Raw genomic sequence first — 23,390 nt, 5'->3', positions numbered from 1 at the left:
TATCCCTAGTTCCAAATAAATAAATAAATAAATAAATAAATAAATAAATAAAATAAATTTAAACTAATTCCTTCCATATATGTATTCTTTGCATTAAAAAAGTTTTTAAATTTTACTCACATATTTTTATTTTTTTCACAAATAGGACTTTATCACTATTAAAAATCTAGATCTTAAACGGACTCTTGCACTGGTGGTTCATATCCATCAGCTCGTTCAACTTTAGCTCCAGTCTCATCTCCAGTAGCCTTTCCAGAGCTGCCACCTTCACTATGAAGCTCCATGAGTTTTCCCAATTCCAACTTGGGCTCCTTCAGCATTTTTACTTTTCTGACAAAGACATCATGAAGAGGGTAGATAGACTGGCAAGACCTTTATGTGTCTTTCCCAGTGCTGTCTGGAATCAGTTTGTTGACCACTTCCTTCAAGTCATTTGTTTGCACCTCTCAGGTCATGATTTCCATCACCGTTCTTCCGGATCTGGTGGACCTGCTCGTGCTAAGCATAAGAGGTCTTCCGTATCTTTGCATTTTTTAGTAAAGCCGAAACAGAACAGTCGAAGCAAATAACCATCCGTAGTCTTGACATCATCATGGGCTTCGATCATGGTCTGCCGTTTTTTGACCATGGAACACACTTTGTCACAGGTGAGGTCTATGCCATGGCAGTTAGGTATTTTTTTTTGCTCTGAGCATCTTCAGTCATTAGCATGAATTTTCTAAAGGCAACTTCATCATTCTGCAAATCAGCAAGGCTCACTTCCAACACACGACCTTTGAACCTATCAGATGCAATTTTGGTTCCTTGGGTTCTGGTGATGAGTGTTTTCCCAGTATTTCTTACGTTGAACATAGCCGGTGCCTTCCCATAATACCAGTCTTTTTTAGAAAATGGATCAACCACTTTCTTCTTGGCTCCTTTTTTGCCGACTTTCGTAAGACGCTTGTTCTTGCCTACCGCCATGGTGCTACTCAAAGAGCCAAAAGGGGCTACCCACATATTCGTTAATATTTTTTGAAGCTATTATATTTTATTTTCATAGCTGTCTGGCACATTTAATTCTCTTTTCCCCGACACATGTTCTTTATTGTATATTTTTCTGTGAGAATCTAATAGTGAAACCCTTCTGCCTGTTTCTATCTGAAAATATGAAAATTGTTCGTTGCTGTGCCTATCAGATGACAGATGTCAGAAAGTGTCAACTTGTGTAAGTATTAGGAATGGGTCTCTCTACATATGCCAATACTCCCTTCATGTAGATTAGAGCTCTCACACGTCAGTACTTTGTGAGCCTGAGCACTTAATATTAACCCTGTTAGATAATGGTGCTTAATTCTTCTCTGTAGGAACTAGGCCTCATAATTGTTACATAAACACTAGCCCCAGATAATTGCTTCTTACGAGTCAATCAAATAATGTTTAAATGCAAATGAAGACCAGTTCTATAAGCAATAGTATTTACTATTTAAGATTTTCTGTGTATTTGGATATTTTCTTAGGAAGGCTTAACTTTGTGTAATAATACTAAGGGAAATAAACCAGATACCTGAGCATAAATAGCACATGGTTTCCTTTATATGAGAAACCCTCTAAAAATAAATGAAGAGGAAAAAACGTAGATAATAAGATGTAGAAAGGTAGATCATTCTCATGCAGAAATGGAATTAAGAGATGGGGGATCAGAGGAGGGAAAGTGATGACAAACATTATTAAGATTTGTGCAAGATGCATCACCTTCATGCAGAGAATGCAATCATTATATACTGGTAACACATACTAATAAAAAATGAAAATTGAAAAAAGTGTACACATGTGTAGCTTATATCTCTGTTAACATAATTAGATTATAACCCTAGCTTAATTATAATTACATAATAAATAAACTTTTCAAGGTGTTACTTTAAAGTGTATTCATTCAGAATACATCACAAATGCAATAGTTCACTGTATTAGAGGGCTAGTAGAAAAGTAGAATACATTGAAAGACTTTAGAAAAGGAACTTGCAACCTTTGGTTGAATTATGTCTGCTGAATTATTGAAGAACACGATAGTACAAATAAATGTTGTTAGCACGACTTTGTGTTCCAGCCTTAAAATTTGGAACAAGTACCAGTGTTTTAACACGGTAAGTATAAGTATCTCCCAGTAGATTTTCCTGGATCTTTTGCCATCCTCAAACTGTAGGCTGTTGTCAGTGGTTTGTGAGACATCTTAATTAATGAATACTTCTTGATTTAAAACAATTGTGGCTTCACTTGCTGTGTTTATTCTATAATTTCTATTAAAGTTTTGCATAGAGTAAGTTTCATTTGTTCCTAAACATATGCCTACAGGGTATTATCAACATCATTCTGGAAATGCAGAAATTGAATTTCAGCAACATTAAATATCCTGCCCCAGGTCACACAGCTGCTGAGTCACTTATCTGAGAATTCAACTCAAGCATGTTTATGAGGTATTTGCCTCTGTCTCTGCCTTCTGGATAGATGCCATATTTTGCCGAAGTAGTGAAGGGATTCATTTTTTTCATGCTTTCTGATCTGAATCATATAAAATAGCATCATTTTGGTATATAGTAGCATATTGCAATTTGTGTCTGTTAATTGAGGTTGCTGATAAACTTAGGGGTCAGCTACCCCATAACTTCCCTGTATACTTTTCTCTTGAAAATCCTTTTAATGTGGGTGAGGTACAAGAGGTAAGATATGTATATAATAGTGTTATCATGGCTACCAATTTTAGATGATTACCCCACATTGAACAAAATACTAAAGTTTTTGTGTACAATCACATTCAATGTTGTCAATGACCATATGAAAATAGTACTTAATCACTCACATATTATAAATGAAAGAATAGAGGGACAAATATTCTAACCACATTCATAGAATCAGTAAGTGAGAAATTGAGGTTAAAATTAACACACTAAAGCACAAGAATTCAGACATCTAACTAAAACTGGATAGATAGATACATAGAAACAAATTCAGATTTAAGATATGTATTAAATGATTTGCTTGAAAAATACAAGGTATTTATTCAGTGATTACATTATGATTTTTACAGTTTTTGAAAATTTCTGTAGATTGATGGAAGTTGAAAGAAAACTACAACGAACTCCCATACAGATATTTCTGCATTCAAAAATTGCATTTTGACATACAAGTGATTCTTTGTTGTACAGAATGTGCAGTTTATATTTGTCTGTTGGGTTTTCTGTAGTTTCCTTTGGACTTTTCCTCTATTATTTCAGTTATTCTACCTCTTTGTTAATAGTGTTTCTATTCGGTGTGTGTGCGCAGGTATGCACACGTTTAGGTTTTTGCTCTTATTTTAATCATTGGTAGCCATTTTGGTCACTATATGGTGGTATATTATTGCTCTTGCTTCTCAGTTTGTCTGCTGATTGTTAAAGTATAACAGTGTTCTTCATTTTTATTGTACATTTGTGCATCTTCTTTAGTTAAGTGTGTACCATTGTATGTGTTTTGCTCATTTATTTCATTGGTTGTCTTTATATTATTGCATTACAGGCATCTTCTAATACATCCTGAATACTAATTTTTGAGCAGATAAGCTTACAAAATAATGTCTCGGTTTCTTTTCTTTTTTTTGTCATTTGGTCTTTATTTTTTATTTTTTCCCCATAATTTTATTGATAAACAAATAGCAATGAGACAGTTTCAAATCAAATCGGTAGGACAGTTTCAATAATTAACACACTGCATACATTCTTCTTAGTGGTTAAGTGCTGTACAAGATGCGGACTTGATATCCTATTTACAAACACCATTAGAACAAATCACTCTATTCATTAAGAGAATGTAACTACATATCTATCCTAACCTCTCTGAATACACAGATACAAAATGGACATTCATCTGTATACACTTTTTTTTGTTAAGTTCTGTTATTTGAATATTATAGGTGTGTAAACTCTACAAAATATTCTAAGCGAGTCCAGTATCCCATAATAGTATTGGGTCTTCCGCTTAACTGGCAATGTCAGAAATTGTTGACCTGAGTCCACCACAGCTCAACATAAAAGCATGACTTTACTTCTTATATTTTGTTTTTATACTTTCTACTGGATGGTTAAGACCAAGGTAAAGCAGGACTTATGCAACAAGAGTTGTAGCTTTTGGGTCTGATAAGGTCAGTGAAATCCCCTCAGGATTTATCCTGAGATTCTGTACCTCAGATTGTAGAACCTTTGTCAGTGTCAGCCATGTGGATGAGTCACGGCCATTGCTTGGCCAGTGTGCTCTCTGTGAAAGCATGTAACTCAGTAGTGTCCCAAATTTTCTGATCAAGTAGATTATGGGGCCAAAGAGGAAAGTGATCGATGATGTCGAGTGTGCCTAAGGAGAGTCACATGGAGAGAAAACATTCTCTCGGTTTATTTTCTAAATGGTGGTTTTAGGGGCTGGGGAGATGGCTCAGTGAAATAAGTGCTTCCCTGGCAAGCACAAAGCCCTGAGTTCAATCCCTGGTTCGGGGGCGGGGGTGAGGTGGTTTTCATAGTAGAACTTTGTGATTGGATTGGGCCTCTCCCTCCCTCCAGTTTGCTTCCTGTGACCTGCCTAACAAACTTTTGTTAACCCCCAATTATATAATCTGGTGTTTCCCTAGCTTTTCCCTAGTTCATTTTAGATCGTAAATATATGATTGGAGTTATTTTTATTAGGAGTTTGAGGTAGGTCAAAAGTCATTTTTTTCATTTGGATTTCCAGTTATTCTAACACCATTTGCTAAAAAGACTTTGTTTGCTTACTTTTGCCTATTTGTCCAATACTAGATAAACGAGCAACTGGGAATGTATTTCTAAGCTTGTCATTCCTTTATCTGTATCTACTTGTCAGTTCTTAGAGGTGTTACCACGCCATGCTGATGACTGCAGCATTATAGTAATTCTTGTAGGCAGATGGTGTAAAGGCTTTAACTTTGTTCTTTTACTAAACTGATTTGACTATTCTAGATGCTTTGCGGTTCCAAATTTTTTGGAGTTTCTGCCAAATAGCTGTTGGAAGTACTTTTGAACTGCAATTGAAGCTTTTGTAGTTTGAGGATATTGCCATATTAACAACACAGAGCCTTTCTCTTCGAGGGCATAATCATTTATACATTCTTTAATTTCCTTCAGCAGTGTTTTAATGTTTTCAATTCATAAGCGTTATATAATATGTTAAATTTGTTCCTAAATATTTTATGCTTTTTAATACTATTGTAGACACAATTTATTTTAATAGTTTATATTCCAATGGATTGCTTCTGGTATACAAAATATGCTTAAATTTATGTATTAGCTTGTAGTGCTTGGTATTTCTAAAATTACTTGTTAGTTTTAGCAATTTTTCAGTTTCCTTTGGATAATCTCTAAAATTTCACATCGTCTAAAGATACAGATCGTTTTATTTCTTAATTTCTGATATGCATTTTTTCTTTTACTACAATTTATAGAACAAATGAAACAATGGACGTCATCAATTTTTTCTTAATTTTAGGGAGAAAATCTTTATCTTTTCTCCAAATGTTATTTATTTGGTTGTCTGATACTCCATCAGATTAAGGAAACTTTGTTTTTTCAAGTTTGCTAAGGGACTTTTAAAAATAAACTATATTGGGGCATAAATTACCGACAAGAAAACACACCATTTTAAGTGTACTAGAACAATGAAATTAGAGAATATCTTCATCCCTAACTGTCCTTTGTGCATCTCTACAGTAATCACCTGTTCTCCGACTCTGCTTCAATAGCTCTAGTGTGGATTTTCGTAGACATGTGTTTTCTTAGTGCTAGAATCATGGAAGTGGCTTTCTTTACTCAGCATATTATATTTTAAAATATCCTCATATTGTTCCAAATATAAGTAGTTTGTTCCATGATTACATAGTGTTTTATTATCTAAACAACTGCTTGTTCATGCATTTACTTATTGATAGAAATTTTGATTATTCGAGTTTTGCTATTATAAGCATTTATGTATAGTTTTTGAATAGGTGTATGCTTTCATTAGTCTTGAAGGTAGGAGTATAATTGCTGAGTTTTATGATAGTTGCATTTAGAAGAAACAGCTAACCACTTTTCTCAAAGGTTACAACATTTTATATTCCAATGATACATACAAGTCTACAAGATGTTCTACAGGAGCCTCCTTGGTAGCATTAGGCATTGTCATTTTTTTGTTCTAATCACTCTGTAGGGCATTTGGGATAACACTGTAATGTTATTTTTCACTTTTTTGGTTACCAAAAGAGTTGGTAATCTCATGTTAACCATGTTAATCTCAATTTCAAACATTGTCCTTATAAAAATTGGTTCACCTTTTTATTTGGTCACAATAGTCATCCACCTATTATTGATTAAAATGCATTATCGAATATGTTATGTAAATATTTTCTCCCTATGTCTTGCTTTTTATTTCCTTGAGATTTTCAAAAAGCAAAACATTTTAATTTTGAAGATTTATAATTTACTGCTTTCCTTTTTGAGGATATGTGTTTCGTGACTAATATTAAAAGGATTTGCCTAATTAAAAATCAGAAGTACTTTTTTTTTTATTCTGTAGGATTTATTTTTGATCTTATATTTTCAGATCTCAGCATCATTTCAAATTTTTCATCTTTGCTGTGAGGAATTAGTCTAGGGCAGGGCTTTTATTTTACTTTGATATAAAATTTCAGTATCATTCCAATGTCCATTCTCCAAATAAAATGACTTTGCCACTTTTTCTAAAAATCAATTCATCATAAAAGTGCAGATCTGTGAGGTGACTTGTGGGTTTCATTAGCCTACATCTAACCTTGTGCTCCTTTCACACTCTTTTGATACTGACTTTATATCAAGTCTTGAAAATCAGCTAATTTTTCAGTATTATTTTAAATATTATCTTTATTGTTCCAAGTCCTTTTTATATAAATATATATTTCATAATGTGTAAATTACTACAGAAAATGCTTCAAGGATGGTAATTTGATTACATTAAATTTCACCAAATTTATGCATTAATTTGAGAAAATAAGTGTCTTTCAATTCAATTTCATTATCTTTTAATTTGCATATTTTCTCATTTACTCAGGCTTTATATGTCAACAATTTTTGTGTGATTTCAGTGTATGCATTTTCCACATGTTCTATAATTTTATGTTAGTATTATATATAGTGATAGATGTAGAATTTTTGTTCATCTGAATGTAGCTTATTAATCTCTGAAACACTACGTGCATTTCATATTGACTATATGTCCTTCTATCATTGCTTCTTTTACTCTATTTATATTTTGCATTTCTTGTATTAAAGAAACAAAGAGTATTTAACCCTTCATGTTTGATTTATTTCACTTAACATTATTTATTAGTATTTCAACTATTTCATCTGCCTAACCTTGACTTGGGTTCATCCTTTTTCTTTTATTTCTGTTTTTTTTTTGTTTTTTTGGGGGGGGAATCAGGGATTGAATCTAGGCCCTTGTGCTTGCCAGGGAAGCGCTTATCCCACTAAGCCATTTCCCTGGCCCCTGGGTTCATGCTTTCTAGTGGCTGAGTAGTACACTTTTTTGTTTAGTGTCACATTTTTTATCGGTTAATACTTTGATTGAAATGTGAGATATTTTCCTTACTTAGTAATTGTGAATTCTGGTGCTGTGGACATGGGTAGGCATGTGTCATTGTAATATCATGACTTTAACTGTTGAGAAGATACCCAGAACTGTATAGATGGGTCAATTAGAATTTCTATTTTTAGTTTTCTGAGGAGTCAACATACTGATTTCCATGGTGGTTGTAAAAGTTTGCATTCCAGCTAAGAACAAAGAAGGTTTTATTTCCTCTCTCTCATTTTCCATGGTATGTGATTTTTGAGTCCTTGGTCATAGTCATTCTAATCAGAGTAAAATGGAATTTCATCATTATTTTGATTTCCAATTCTCTAATCACTAAAGATCCTAAATATTTTTCACACTCTTATTGCCCATTTGTACTTTTTTTGAGGTGTGTATTCATTTCAGTTTCCATTCTGTAGCTTGTCACTTTTCTCTATTGGTTATTTCCTTTGTGGTGCAGAAGGTTTTCAATTAATATAATCCCATTTTTTATTCTTCTTATTTTTGGAATTCTCAGAAAGTCCTTGGATATGCCTCTGTTTTTTAAAACTATAATTATTTTATCTTCCAGTAGACCCAGTGTTTCTCTTTTCTATTTATATCTTTTGGTGAAAGTTTATGTGTCTTTTGTGTGAAGGATCTGTCATCTGCAAATAAAGATAGTTAGATTTCTTCCTTTACTATTTGCATTCCTTGCATCTCTTTTCCTTATCTGATTGTTCTGGCTTAAGTTTTGAAATAATATAGAGTAGGAATAGTAAGCATGCACATCTTTGTCCAGTTCTTGATTTTAGTGGGAATGCTTTCCATTGTTCCCATTTAGTATGTAACTGGCAGTTGTTGTGTCATAAATGGCTTTCATCAGTTTTTGTTAAGGTTTTTCTAGATTTTTTCATGGCAGGAATTTTATCATGAGTAGATGTTGGATTTTATCAGAATAATTTTCTATATCTACTGAGATAACTGTAAGATTTTAAAATTTCTGTTTATGTGGTTTATTACATTTTTAGATTTATACTAGCTTCCAGGCATGAGTTTGGCAGAGCCCCATCCCATTCCATTTTATAGAAGAGCTCTAAGGTGTGCTGGTATTACTTATTTTCTAAAGTTCTCTTAAAATGAAGCCATGAATCCTTCATAGCCTAGACTTCTCTTAAGTGGCAGAGTTTTTGGTAATTTCTTACTTTTATTAATTATTGTTTGCCTATTCTTGATTTTTATATAATTATATATCAACTTTCGTAATCATTTGTCTAATAATTTATCAATTTCATTTAAACTTTCTTATTTATTTTAAAATGTTTTCAAAATAACTTTTTATAATCTTCTGAATATCAATGGTGTCTGTTATGATTTTTCTTTCTCACATCTAATTGAATTAAAACAAGTCTATTTTCTTTCTTTTTTGATGTTTGGTGAAGGGTTTATTGATCATATTTATCTTTTCAAAGAACCAGTTCTCTGATTTAATTGATCCTATATTCTAAGTTTTATCAATTTCTGCTCTCATCCTCATAGTTTCTTTCCTTGTAGAAGTTTGGATTTGGTTAGCTCTCAGCTGTCTTGGGTTTGGAGAAGCATCCTGAAGTTCCTCATGTAGGACTTGTAGGACTGCATAGTTGTAAACCTTCCTCTTAGAACTTAGTACTTCTAAGAAGAAGTACTGAGGTCCCCCATTATGACTATATTGTTGTGTATCTGTACTTTTATGTCTAATAATTTCCATTTTATGAAAGTAGGTGTACCAATATTTGGTGCATATGTATTTACAATTATTATCTCATTCCATTCAGTTTTTATTTATCAGTATGCAGTTCCAATTTTTTGTGTCTTCTGATCAGTCTTGGCCTGAAACCAGGATAACTATTCCTGTTTGCTTTCAGGCTCCCTTGAAAGGAGTATCATTGCCCATCTTTTCGATTTGCCTATGTCTTTTTTTTTATATATTAGGAAAGCATAGTTGGGTTTTGTATGTTGATCCAATCTGCCAGTCTGCGTTTTTTGATTGGGCAGTTGAGGCAATTGCACTGTATTATTATTGACAGGTATTCACCTATTCCTTTCATTTTATTATTTTTTCTCAATGTTAATTCCCTCCTATTTTATCCTTTGATTAAACAGATTTCCAGGTAAATGTGCTATTCCCCTTGGGCTCTTTGGTGATGTTAGCCTTACTACTGCTCTTTAAAATTCCCTTGAGTAGTTTTTTCAGTACTAGTTTTGGTGGTCACAAATGTCTTTAGATGCTATTTGTCATGTAAGATTTTCATTACTCTACTAATATTGAAAGATAAATTTTCAGGACAAGATATTCTGGGAATATTTTACATCATGGCTTGAAAAACTTTACTCCAAGCTATCTGGGTCTTTATGATTTGGGGAAGGTTTTGTAGTTTGTGGTAAAGAGTTTGTGAAGGGCTATGGTTTGTGTTGAGGAAGTTATTATTATTCTAGGCTTATCTTTATAGGATATTTGACATTTTTTCTCTATTGATATTTTGTAGCTTCTTTATTCTCTATATCTAGAATTTTTATTACAATGAGTCTCGGAGTGGCTTCCTTTGGGTGGCATTGATTTAGTGTTGTTTCCTGACTTGGTTATCCATTTCGATCTCCACATTGAAGTTTTCAGAACTTATTTCCTTAAAAAAGTATTTTATGCTGCATCTTATAAAATGAATAACCATTAAGACAATAATATGCAATGCATTAATTATTGAAAATGTGCCAGTAATCAGTTGTGAAACTGTCTCATTGATAATGTGTTTCTCAATAAAATTATTAAAAAAGAAGTATTTTACGCTTTTAGTTTCTTTATGCAGCCTTTCCTTGATTCTTATGAGTCTCAGATTAGTTCTTTCAGAGTCATCTAGAAGCTCTTCAATAAGTTTCTCATTATTTCTTATGGCTTTTCCATGAAGAAAGTAATTCCTACCTTACTTTTGTCCTTAGTTCCCGGTATTCTTCCATTTTTCATGTCTACTAGCATGACATTCAGTTGTGTTTTTTTCTTTATTTCCAGGATTTCTTCTTGATTTTATTTCATAATATCCAATTGTTTAATTCTAAGTCATTCATTCTCTGAAGTTTGCTCTGTAATTTGAGCACCTGTGAGTCTTCACTATGCTTAATGGACATCTCATGAATTATTTTACTTAATAGCTTATAGGCCCTTTGAGTTCACTGGAAATCTTTTCCGTTTGTTTCTTTGTTTCTTCTTTGACCTCCTCAAACATTATAACAATTAGAGTTTTAGTTCTTTCCTGAACCTTCCTTCACATTGCTGCTTTAATGGCCAAAAGATCAGCATTAGGGAGATAAGAGGTTTGTTATGCTTTCATGTGTTTTCTCCTTGTCTGGTTTCCCCAAAGGTACAGCCTTTTATGTTGAAAGTTGAAGATGAGTTAGGTCAGAAAATTATGTTGTTGCTGTGGAGAGCTCTGTGATGCATGTCTTATGAAGTGACTTCTCCTTAGTTATGTCTTAGTTTCCCGCATGTGTTAACTAATCACAGTATTCAGGTCAGTCTCAGACACTGTACTACAAGAAAAAACAATTATTAGTTGTATCAACATCTACAAGATGAATTACATGTCAAAATACAATTTCAAACTTGCTTTGAATTTTTATATTTTTTCTCTTTATTATGATATCTGCAATCTAAGCAACTACTTCAAAGACAACAATGTGTAATACAAAAACCATGGTTGAATACCTCTCATCTTGATTTTCTAAATATATACTATTACTAATGTCTTATCAATTATTACTATACTCTCTTTAAAATAAATTTACAAAAAAGTACAAAAGAGCAGAAAAATGATTAAGGTTTATTGAAAGTAAATGTTATGATTCAGTTTTGTATCCAATCTTGCAAAACTTTCAACAGATCTGACAATAAAGTAGGTAATATAACAACCATTTTTAATTTGCTGTTCTTGATTTGAAAATCTGTAACATATGTATTTGTTCTTGCTTTTAGTTGTACTCTTCAGAATAAAATAAAATAAAAAATCTATGAAAATAATGAAAAATAAATAAAATAAATTTTTATATTTTTTTAATAATACAGGAGGACAATGAAATAGTACTGATGAAAAATAGAGATGTATGAAAAAGGATGAAGAAAGGAAAAAAGACGTAGGAAATGAAGTTGTGTGGCCGAAAGGGGAAAGAAGAGAAATAGGCAATAACACATGAAAGAAAGAGATAATAATATATTGATATTATTGTCATATGTAAAGGGAAGAAAAGAGGAAATGAAGACTTTGTTTCAGAGGTGGGTAAAAAGAAGAGAGAGGACAATGTAACTGCAGATTGACAGAGCTATAATGCAGCAGGGAACAATTATTGTTCTGGTAGAAAGCTTATGTTTGAATCCTATAGACATATTTTTTGGAGAGGATCGACCTGCTATGCCAATGAAAAGTACTGTATAAATTAAAGCAATAGTTATTTTTTATTCATCATTTCACATATGCACATACCTTACATAACTATTTTGCAAATGGAAAGAGGGAATGATTGAAAAGAAAAAGTAAAGCCAAAATTTAAAACTAGAACAATACGATGTGCTTATAGTATTTATGTGACATTGAAAATCAGGAGAGAGGAATGGGGGATTTAAGAAGAATCATATTGTGATTTAGATCTAAAATGTTCCCCAAATGTTTTGTGAGTTAGAGGTGGGGCCTGGCGAGTGAAGACTGGTCACGGTAGGCATGACTTGTCAGGGTATGTTCTTGTCCTTCACCCTTTCCTCTTTCTGTGTGTTTCTTTCCTCTAGGCTGTGCACAGTTGTCCTATACCAGATCTTGGCATTGTGCTCTTAATGCCTTTAGACTGACTATTCATGGGTGGTACCCAGTACAACTCTGATCTAAAGTACATCTCTACTCACTGTGGATTTTGGGCATCTTGGCCCAGTGAAGTAAAAGCTAACACAGAAAATTGGAACAGTGATGGATTGATGATGTTACTGTGCTTGTCCAAGTGATTTAGAAGCACATTGAACTGTAATGTGGGGGAAGTGTGCAGTGTTTAGAGATGTAAAGTAGAGAAGCCAAGAATGTTAAACACAGAACTTGGTGACATTCATTGGAGCTGCAAAGACGAGGATCCCAAAAGACTTCTAATAGTAAAGGTAAAGCTCATGAGATTTTAGTTGGGAATGAAGTCTTGTGTGGAAGACATTGTGATAGCACAATATCACAATATCACAAATCACCTACACATTTGAATATATAGGCAATAGACCCTATACTATGACTAAGAATGTGTGTAAATTTTGCTCATGTCCCAAGACTCTAGGAAACTGAATTTAAGAGCAGTAGACTAAGTGATCTGGTAGTAAAAATTTAAAAGCAGCTCAACATGTAGACTGTGGTGTGGACACTGGTGACTGCCTTTAGGCATATCTATTGTGAAAATCAGTAGTTTAAAATTAGAAATATTTGCAGCCTGGTCATCATAGTAGCACCTGTAGGGGTAGAACTGAGGACAGAAAGGATATTGTGGTTTCTGAAAGATGTATCATTAAAAAAAGAAGTCAAGTACTATGCATGATTATAATAGAAAGATAGCTTGAAGTCACTGCAGGAATTGATCAAACCTCACCCTTCACAGGCTTAAGCATATAAAAAAAGGTATACTCCTTTGAAAGACTTCACTTCAATAAGAGTCACAGGGCACCCTGATCTTTCAGGCCAGGCTAGGGAAGTATTTCTCTGAGTTTAGTCATCTAGGTACCTAGGTGCAGCTGCAGCCATTGTCCAAGGGATCCAGGGTACTGCTTGAGGTGGCTTCAGACCTCAGAGTCATTTCTATTGTACTGAATTTTCAAGCATGCACAGTGAAAGTGTTGTGGAACTATGGATCACTCCATCCAAAACTCGGAAGAAAGCCTGGGAAGCTAAGTAGTGTGACCCTGACAGAGTCTTAGACAAGGCTTTTAGAGTGCAGCCAAAAGTACTGTGCAGGCCTCAGGAGGTAAGAAGTGCCAGGAAAGTGAAGATCAAAAGCAAAGATAGGGAGCAGAGCTACCCCAAGAGAGAAGTCTTGTGAGCTGCAACCTGCAAAGCCAGAGGGACAGAACAGACCAAGACCCTGGGAATTTATATCTCACCATACCCCATCCCAAGTTTGATCACTGCCTTGCTATGTTTCAGTCTTGCTTTGTTCTTATTCCTTTCATTTGTCTTATTTCTCCCTTTTAGAATGGAAATGTTTACTTTGTGCCACTGTATGTGGGAAGTATTTAAATATTCTTTTGACTTTTATAGGGTAAGAGTTGGCCTTGAGTCTCAAAGAAAATGTTGAATTTGGATTTTCCAGCATTTCTGCATTCATTAAAACTTTGATAATTTTCTTTGGGGTGGAAAAAATTTAATCTCGTATAAAGAGATAAGCATAAGTTTTTTGAAAGTGAAAAAGAGAATGTTATGGTTTAGGTCTAAAATGCTCAAAAAAGTGTTTGGAGTTGATTGGTGTCAGGAAGGTCACTTCCAGTATGATTGGGAAGGGTATACTGTCCCTGGGTTTGACCTTCTCTACTTTGTAGCTTACATGGCTTGAGAAGTTTTCCTCTGCCAGGCTCTTCCACCACAACATTTCTGTTTCAGTACCAGCTAATCATATACTGAACCCTCTGAAAGGGTGTGCTTATGTAGTTTTCTTATCCTTTATCTAGTGAGTGTTGGATATTCTTCTTCCAGGAACTGGGAAGTGACTAATACAATGTGAGATGGAAAGTTAATAATGGGAAGGGATGATTCAATAGAGTGTGGTGAAGAGAACAAAGAGGTTATACATGATTTAGGATTGAACCACAAAGTAATTTAATCTTATGAAACAGCCCTTAGCAGGGGAGCACCACAATGTGACTAGGTAGAATGAACTTGTAGTCCTAAACTGTTACTAGCTCATTGCTGATCTCCCTAGTTCTTGTTGAAAGCAATACTACATGAGGAAGAGAAAAAATAAAAAAGAGGAAACCACACATTTATTAATAACATTTGTTTAATCCAAAGGAAGTGGGGAGGGAGGGAAGATTGGAGATGATGTGAGAGGGAAAGTTAGTCAAAAGAAAGAGAGGAAGAATTTTAAATAGCAGTCCGAGGAGGGAAAAGTAAAAGTGAAACAATTCCAATTTTTTCACTTTATAAAATTGGTTGATATTGGAATAGCTAGCCTAGCTTGGTAAGAATAATAGCTTTTTTCAGGCACACAGTCACAGAGTATCCAGCTCTTTCAAAAAGCAAAACTTCAGAAAAGAAAAATGACACATACATGAACACACTCAAGGAAATAGTCTTCTCAGTCCTATTTACACTGTAGTCAGAATTCTGCTAGGATGTTCTTCCCCTTAATCCAAAAATGTAGAATCCTGGCCTTGTAATGCATGCACACTGATGAGCCTTAGTCCTCTGTGGTTGTGCCTGGAAGATTGAGTGTGTCGACTGCTGCCTGATATGGTTCTTCTGTGACTACATGGAATAGTGGAGATGTGGGGTCCAAACAGGCCATCAAAACTCCTTTTCTTTTCAGGCAGAGCTCTGCTGCTTCAGCTTCAGTCCTATAGGAATATATGACCATATATTTAAGACTCTGTCTCATTACCAGGCACCTTCAATTATATCAGTGTTGGGGGAAGACCCAGTATGACTGGCCTGGTGCCCACTCTTCCATTGGTCTCTGCAGATCCTTGCCTAATCTCCATTTCTTTCCCTCTCCAGTAACCCAGACAGCTGCTTGTCTGCACTTTCTAAGCCAATTCTCCATCTTTCTGTGCTGCACCAAGCACCAATCTTTCTGTTTGTGCCTCTTTGCAACTGCTAATTGGTGGTGTTTTGGGCTTTGCAGAAGAGAGCCCTTCTCCATGGAATTGAGTAGCACTTGGGAGTGACATGAGGAAGCACACATGAGCACAGAGCTCGGCAGCATTGGAGGTAATGATGAAAGAATGCCTACTCTGGCTCTACTCCAGTGTCATTTCTCCAACTCAGGATTTCACTGGTCACAACAGCTGCAAGCACCTGCAATTCTCACCATCTCCTAGATCCTTCAGTGTCTGCATCCATGCCCTTTGTTCCACAGTCTCTAGTGCTCACTGGTCACAACTCAGTCACTTCCCCCTGAGTGATTCTCTGGCTTTCACTTCCTATAATGCCCTGATCTGAGGAGTCCCTCTCTTGAGAATATTGAGTTAGGGCAAATGGGCTTTGGATATCGTCTGCTATGCTAGGCCTGGACTGCAGCCCCACATCTACTGAGGTATCAGGAGGTTTCTTCTCTAAGAGACGCTTGAGTTTTTCCAAAGATGGTTTGTCCTCCAGATTTACCTGTGCTATGTTCGGTGCTGAGATCCAGGAACAGCCCTGATCCTCACCCAAAACACCTTCTTTACTAGAATTCAAATGACAGGCTTTTCTTCCAAGTGGTGTTCCTGTGGTTGGGTTCCATCCCACGCTCCATTCCAGTAGCTGCAGATTTTAGGGAACATCTGTCCAGTGCCTCCTGAGTGCCACTGCCTCTAGCTTGCCACTGTGGTAAGGTGCTCCTCACTGGACAATGTTGAAGTTCTAGCATGGGTGTTGACAATATAGTGTTGTGAAGTTTTGTGCTCTATTTTCTTCCTATCAGCTTATTACTTTTGATTTTTCAGGCAGTTTTGTGCAAACTTTCTGTTGAACACCAAATCAAAGTTCAATTTTTTTGGTTTTCTCTTTGCCACTGTTTTAAAATGAAAATGACCAAACAGCTACACAGAATGAAACTTAAGGTCTAAAACTTGAGAGGATTTTCCTTACATTAGTCTCCTTAGGAATTCTTATATTGCTATATTGTAATAGTTCTGTTAACTACCATTTATGTCAGCAATATTATTAGATTTTTTTTTCAGAACCGGGGATTGAACTCAGGTACTTGCACTTGTCAGGGAAGTGCTTATTCCACTGAACCATCTCCCCAGCCCCTTTATCTATTTATTAATTTTTATTTTTATTTTTTATTTATTTATTTTTTTAGAGATTTTGAAAGAAAGATTTGATATAGTTTTTAGAGACAGGGAAATATTTGAAATTACAACTATGATGCCAATTTATATTTACATTTAAATTTATATTAAGTTTTAATGTTTAATGCATGGAAAATTCACAATATAAATAATAAAGATATCAGATTCTTATTTTAAAAAGTTTATTTTTTCTGGCTTATTGAATAAATGCTGAACAATTACTTATGGAGAACTTACCGGAAAGCCTACTCATGCACCTTCATCTTGTACTACAACATAGTTCTATAATAAATGAATGACTTCGAATACATGCTGTTTTCAAGTCTATGGCAAATCTTAACGTGATATTCTCATGCTTGTGCTTGATTTAATAATACTTACATTAACCTACATCTTGATATTCCTAGACACAGCACCATATTTTAAGTTATACTATAATAATTTTTCCACAAATATTTTTTCAAGTTTAGACATTTCAGTGGTAAGTAGTTCATTTTGACAGCAATCAAGTGCTGTTATTGAGTAGATATTCTAGTTTTGGCTGTTCAAAAGTGATTACAAATTTTTTTGCCATGAACATTAAATTTAGTTCTTGGCAATTTTCCAAGATACTTAAGAAGAGAGGATCTTGTGTCCCCAAATCTCCAAAGTATATAAATAAGTGTTCAGTTCTAAAGAAATAGCTTCAATCAAATGTGATACCTTTATTCATGTGTGAACCCTTAGATAACACAAATTAAGTTGATTTGAGGTTTGTGCTTTGCCAAGTTATGTATTTGATAAATGCTTCCAGAAAATACGAAATATAGCTTTAATGTTTGCATAATTCTTTTGCCACAGAGGAATACGTATATTTATATGTAAGGCTTTCTTCATATTGGACATGTCTTTCAACTTTGTGTGTGTGTGTGTGTGTGTGTGTGTGTGTGTGTGTCTGTGTGTGTGTGTGTGTGTGTAGGATGCAGTGTATTGCTCCATTACTTAAGTTTTGCTAATTACTTAAGTTCATTCCTTACATGCAAAAGTTATATTTAAACTTATATGTAAAGGTGTATGGAGTATTTGTCTTTCCTACAATATTAGCCCACTTGAGGACACGCATCTATTGTTAATTTGTTCCAGTTATGACTATTAAGTATAGAACCTCTGAGAAAGAGAAATAGTAAACAAAATGTATCAATTGTAATTAACACTTTCTATCCCAGCAGTATTTAAAAGTCCTAAGATTATCTCATAATAAGATTTTGTGTTAAAATACTTAGCAAAAACATTGATCAAGCTAGCAGCAGAAGCTAAAATGCACTTCCAAATCTTGATGCTTACTTATATTTTAATTTGTTATATAAACCAAAGCTTATTTATATAAGAATCACATTATAGTTATGAATTATATATAGATTTTTATATGCCTTTTTAACCTAGCCTTATGCAGAGTATCTACTTTGCTTCTCATAATTAACATTCTATCATCTACTTCTCTGCTATCTATCTATTTACATATCTATCTATTTATCTATATAGCCATCTATCCATCAAAATTTAACCTTTATCTTAGTCATATTTTCATAGATATGACAGTATATCAGAATTACTGAAATATCCTGGCTTCTGAGGGGCAGTGTTATGTGGTAGCTCCTTCTAGAAGTGGATCACCACTTAAGCATTAATAGATTCTGTGTTACTTGACTGTCCTTCCAGAGTTAGATTCCAGGTTATTTTTTCCTGGAAAAAAGAATTGAATGAAATGAGAAAAAAGCAGGGGCAAAGTTTATTTGAAAATAAGAGTGAGGAGTAAGGGAAAAAGTGACTCTTCAGCGTGAGCTTGGGCCAAGTAAAAGAGAAAAAAAGAAGTAAAAACAAGATAAAAGAGCAACAAGTTAAAAAGCAGGACAGACCATTATGGGAAAAGCCATGATAGCAAGCTTTTCTTAGTATTTGTGTTCTTTTATACTATCCAAATCTTTTTTTTTAAATTTTATTTATTTATCTGTGTGTGTGTGTGTGTGTGTGTGTGTGTGTGTGTGTGTGTGTGTGGCCAGCTCAGCCCACTAGGGGGCGGGGCTGACTGGCATGTGGTGCTGGGGTATTGAACCGCGGTCCCTGTGCTTTAGCTTAGCTTGTTCTAGGTAGGTGCTTTAGACCACTGAGCCATCTCACCAGCCCCAATACTATCCAAATCTTAAGGAAACACACAAGGCAGTGCTGGGGTCCCACACCTCAGGCTGACTTCAAGTCTAGGCCATCCTATTGTAAAACTTCTCAATTTCTCAGGAAATTCCAGGTGTGGGGCTTGGGGAACTGCTCTGCAGATGTTTTTCAGGTTCCTAGAATTCACACATCACACATACTCTCCCAGTCAATGTTACATCAACCTAATATATCTCACCAGACACTTAAAACTTAAAGAGATTTATTTTCACCCATATTTTAGGAATTTTAGCCTATGCTCATCAAGCTCAAACATAGAAACTGTTATATAGAAGTTCCTGGGTAGAGGAAACTAGCTCAAATCATGGCAGCCAGGAGGAACTAAGCGAGAAACATTAGAAAGTAAAGATATACTTTCTAAGGTCCAGACCCCAGGAAGCCACTTCTTCCATGTGAAACAGTTAATTTTGTACAGACCAAGCTCATGCTCTTACAACAATGAGGAATAAAGTTGCAAACCAAAAGGAGGACATTAGGAGAATTTTTATTGAAAAAAGGAGTAATAGGAGACACTGGCTTCTGCTTTCTTTAGGAGGGGAATCTGAAAAGTGAATGTTCTCATCATCCCAACTTCTGGAACTTTTTATGGATAAGAAGAACATGAATATGGCTCAATTTTTTAGTGAACATATATTAAGTTGTCCTGTGGATTTAAAATGATCATTTGGAGGGCTGGCCAAATAGCTCAGAGGATTAAAGCACTGGCAAGCAGGTGCAGCAGCCAGGGGTTCAATCCCTGGACCTGCTATGCTCACCCAGACCCTGAGGCCCACTGAGATGGCAATTGAGAATTGCCATCTGGGCGTGGTGACATGCACCTGTAACCCCAGCTCTTAGGAGGCTGTAAACAGGTGGATCACTATGAATTCGATCCAGTAGTGAGACCCTGAACATGCTGCAGACCCTTCCTAAATAAATAAATAAATAAATAAATAAAACAATCATTTGGAAACCAAGATCTCTAACAGTTACTCAGCAGGATTTGAGAAATTTGGGGTTGAGGAGAGAACCTTGTAGATTTAATAACCAAATTCAATAATGTAGCAGGGATACAGAGTCAACACTCAAAAATCAATAGCATTTTTGTACACAATGAACACACTGAGAGTGAAATTAGGAAAATCACACCTTTCACATCTAAAAAAATGAAATACTTAGGAATCGATCGCACAAAGGCAATACAATATTTATAGAGCAAAAATTACTCTGTGAAAGGAGAGCAAAGAGGATCTCAGAAAATGGAAAGATATTCCTTGCTCCTGGATGGGAAGATCCAACATTGTGAAAATGACCATGCTCCCAAAATTGTTATGCAGGTTTAATGCAATCCTGATTAAAATACCATTAGCATATCTCACACATCTAAAGAAAATATTTCTAAAGTTCATCTGGAACCAGAAGAGACCCAGAATATCAAAATCAATCCTGGCTAACAAAGGTAAGGCAGGAGGCATCACAATCTCTGACTTGAAACTATACTTCAATACTACTGTGATAAGATCAGCATTGTACTGGTATAAAACCATGCATGATTATCAACAGAACAGATTAGAAGATGCAGACATAAAGAGAAAATACACTCAGTCTTATCTTTGAAAACGGGACTGAACACATTCACTGAAAGAAACATAGGCTATTTAACAAATGGTGATGGAAAATCTGGCTTTCCATATGCTGAAGGCCAAAATTAGACCCATGTCTATCACTATGCACTAAACTACACTCAAAACTGATCAGAGATTTAAACATTAAAATGGAAACACTAAATCTCCTTGAGGAAAATGTAGGTAAAAATCTTACAGATATATGAGTGGGTAGTCAGTTCATGAACAAAAACCAAACCACATGGGAAATACTTCAAAGAATCAACAACTGGGATCTCATCTTTTTGAAAAGCTTTTGCAGGTCAAAAGAAATCACCAGCAGAGTAAAAAAACCCATAAACAAGGAAAAAAATATAGCCAAATGCCCCTCTAACAAAGGCCTTCTGTCTAGAACATACAGAGAAAAAAGTCAGTCCCAAAAATCCATACTTTGCTACTTTGCATTTTAAATACTTGGAAACTTGGGAGCTTACTAAGGAGGGGATGAAACTTCCTTTAGTAGACAGGGGGCTGTAGTCCATGTTGCCTGAGGAAGTTTATACTTGGTCCAAAGTCCTAGTTCACTCTAGTCTTATTTTACTTATCAATATGGGGATCACCCAACTCAAAAATCAGGCTCCAGCTAGCTGCCTTAATTATAACCTCACTAAGTAAACTACTTGTTGTATAAGGAGGCCCCAACATTATATTTAGCTGTAGCAACCCTGCGATGTAACCATCCTTAATCCCCACCTATGAGCCCCTGAGGCTTTGGGCAAAGATCTAGATACAGCCTTAGCAACCTTATTTCACAAATGATGAAGTTGATCCCTAAGACTTTTGAATGACTAATTCAAGACCTCACAACATATTAAGGTTGAGGTATGATGACTTGGATACATAGAGTCTTACACACCTTAGTTAATGTCTACTAAGTAAACATATATGACTTAAGCAAGATGACAACAGATGGGACTGATTTCCATGAAAACAAATATTTCCTTTAGGAAATATTTGCTGAGTACCTACTGTGTGTAAAACAGTGTAGGAGCCTCATTTGATATATGCTCAGCAGTAATTCCTAAACTCTTGGATGTTTTACAGTTTCATTTTCTATAATTATAAAGGCATGACCCTCTTCTGGGCTACAAGCCAAATGCTGAACAGCATGAGATAATAGGCAAAGGCTTATTTTTATCATCTGATAATTTTTAAAAATGAAGCTGTCCATGAGGAAATATTTCTATACATGCTTTATATAAAATCCTGTGTGATTTTTTTAAACTTTTTGAATTAAATCATTTATTTTCATTTATATTTTAAGATTGTTGATAAAATTTGCTTTCTAAGCTGTTATAAAACCAGACATTTCTAGTCTGTACAGTTCTCCCTGAGAATGTTTGTCACTTTGTAGGAGCCATATTATCTTTTGAGGGCCACCTGAGGATAGTTTATTAATTTGTTGGTTTACCAGTTTCTAATTATCCTGGAAGCCGTAATGCTGTTTCCAAAGGCAGGACAAGGTGCAAAGCTAAATCTAACACTGGTTGGTAATTTTCACTTTATGATAGCTTTCACGTGAAATTCTGAATGCATATCTAAGAGGGAAGGCGACTGACTGGGATTCTTTTCACTTTCTCTCCTTATCCCTCATTAGCAGCACTTTGTTTCCCTTGCTTACTGAAGAGAAGAAACAGTACATGTGAATTATTGGCAGCTGATTAGGAAAATAGCAGCATCAGAAATGTGGTAATTAGAAGGCCTATCATGGCACATATGTGTCATAAACTGCCAATTAATTTGATGACAAGAAACAATCAACTTTAGTTACCACTAATTCCTGTTTTCAGAAGACCTAGAGAAATATAAATGGTCTGTGTAATTTGAAACTTTACCTCTGTTTCACTGTAATATTCTGGGTACAATTTTATATCATTTCAAAATTTGTATCCACAGATCATTGGAAATGTTTCATGTTACTGAATAACATCAACACACTTTTTTATTTATGCCTTAATATACAACATATGTAGAAAGCATTTTATACATGAAGAAATTCATGAAGAAATGTTTCAAATCTAGCCTGAATTTCTGAAACTGGTGGCTCAGATTTTTTTTTTTAGCATTCTTAGAAATAGTTGACATTTGTAGGGCTGGGACAATAGTTTGGCAGTCTAAGCACCTGCTTAGCAAGCACAAGGACCTATGTTCTGTCCCCAGGACCACATACTGTGCAACGCCTGGAACCTCAGGAGCACCTTGCTGGCCACTGGAACGAGGCGTGGTGATGCTTGACTGTGATCATAGCACTGGGGAGGCTGAAACAGGAGGATCACTATGAGTCTTAGCTGCATTGTGAGACCCTGTACCAGATAAACAAATAGATGGCTAAATAAATAAAAGATTAAAAAGATTTAAAAAGATTTAATTTTCTTATTTCTCTTACATATAATTTACTTCAAACTTTAATAGTCAAAAATCTAGAGAATTGAAAAATATATACTTTGCTATTCAAACGTTTCAGTATTATGCAGATCCTTGAAATCTCTTAAATCATCACATTTTCCATCCACACTAATCTGCTGCCATTACCAGCCAAAGGTTAGGAAAGACCCTCTTTCCCACTCTCTATTCAAGGCACTCTACTTTGGCTTCTTATAAACTGCACCAACATAGATGTTCTCAGAACTTGACGTCAGTACTCTTCATTGTTGAACTCTCAGCACCATCAAGGCTCTGTTGATCTCTTCCTCTTTTCTGTACTAATTTCTTTGTCTCTTTCTTACTGTTACTTCTTTCTTTCTACTGCTTTCATTTGTTTTCCTCCAAAACCTCTGTAGGAGTATTATTTCTTAAGTGTATATATTTAGTGTTTGATTTCTGTAAGACTAATAGCTCCTAAAGGATAAGGGCCCCCATTCTGAATAGCCATCCCAGAAATCCCAGATCTTTTTTTTTTTTTTTTTTTTTTGGTGGAACTGGGG

The 23,390-nt window shown here is 35.0% G+C and overlaps 1 protein-coding gene and 1 pseudogene across 1 annotated transcript in view; one reads left to right on the top strand and one right to left on the bottom strand.

Moving 5' to 3' along the window:
- The window catches only part of Nlgn1 (neuroligin 1), a 908,803-nt gene that overhangs the window by 72,971 nt on the left and 812,442 nt on the right, over positions 1 to 23,390 (top strand). The window lies entirely within an intron of this gene.
- Positions 174 to 963, bottom strand: LOC101564978 (annotated as a pseudogene).

Source organism: Octodon degus, unplaced genomic scaffold (assembly GCF_000260255.1).
Source record: "Octodon degus isolate 3935 unplaced genomic scaffold, OctDeg1.0 scaffold00055, whole genome shotgun sequence".
NCBI lineage: Eukaryota > Metazoa > Chordata > Mammalia > Rodentia > Octodontidae > Octodon > Octodon degus.
The sequence above is the reverse complement of the archived record's forward strand: the minus strand, read 5'-3'. Positions and strand labels throughout refer to the sequence as shown.